Below are 1,251 nucleotides of genomic sequence, written 5' to 3'. Positions count from 1 at the left end.
ATTCTTAAGTTGAAGCCTTGCTCTCTGGTACCTCACAATGCACTGGAGGTACATTATAGGCCTGCCTTTAAAGAGGTAATTAAAGTCAAATGATATCACTGGGATAAGCCCTCATGCAATATAATTGATGTCCTTATAAAAAGACGAGGACGCAGACATGCACATAGGGACAACCACGTGAGGACTCAGGGCGAAGACAGCCATCTACAAGCCAAGGAGAGGGACTTCAGGAGAAGCCAACCCTGCTGACACCTTGACCTTGGACTTCCAGCCTCCAGCACTGTGAGGAAATACGTTTCTAATGTTCAAGCCACCATGTCTATGGCATTTGTTATGCAAGCTCTTGCAAATTAACACAGCAGCCAACGGTCAAAAAAGCTGACCTGGCCACGTGCTGGCCCACGAAGCCATACCAGGCTCGCCTATGGAGGCGGAGCTCTGGAGTCCCAGAAGATACCGCGGAGCAAAAGCAGGACCAGGGGAACGAGGGGACCCTGGGCGGCTCTCTTCATTGTCAGATGTACGTGAGAATAGTTACATTTGCCAATTATTCCTCAATAAAGTTGGGGGAAAAAAGAAGTGTGTGTGGGTGGTATAGTTCACTTACAGTTCCAACAGTGGTCCATGGCTGCACCTTTGATCACCTGAAAAGCTTCTTAAACCCCCAACACCTAGGTCACACCTCAGGCCAATGAAATCAGACTCCTGGGGAAGTGGGCCAGGGTCACACAATGAGTTACATTCTCCACATGATTCAAATATGCCGCCAAGCTAGAGCACAACTGGCTTAGAGCTATCAGTCTTGTTACAGCATCTCCGCAAGAACTTTGTTTCTCAGCTTATCTTTTTGTTATTATTTTCACCCCCTGAAATGGGTATACCACATAATGGCCTCATTAATGGCTCTGCAATTTTTATAATATACCATAAAATGGATTCGGGGCTTGAGTTGTATAGACAGGTGACACTTTTCTTGTTTCCAGTGTAAGATGAAGAGAGAAAACGTCTGGGCCAAAACAAAAATAAAATAATAATACCAAGCAAATAATGCAGGTGGCATGGCACTTTGTTAAAATTCTAAATTTCTGACAGTAAGAGGAACTCTTACTTTTCGGTCACATAAATGTCACTATTTTTTCTACCATAACCCTTTTAGCCATTGTAGCTTTCAGCTGGCTCTACAGATAACTGTCTGATTCTGTTCCCTTTCAGGCTGTGTCAAAATACCTTTAAATAAAAAAGCTGACTAGA

The sequence above is a fragment of the Hipposideros armiger genome, unplaced genomic scaffold (assembly GCF_001890085.2).
Source record: "Hipposideros armiger isolate ML-2016 unplaced genomic scaffold, ASM189008v1 scaffold_622, whole genome shotgun sequence".
Lineage (NCBI taxonomy): Eukaryota > Metazoa > Chordata > Mammalia > Chiroptera > Hipposideridae > Hipposideros > Hipposideros armiger.
Note: the sequence above shows the minus strand (reverse complement) of the source record.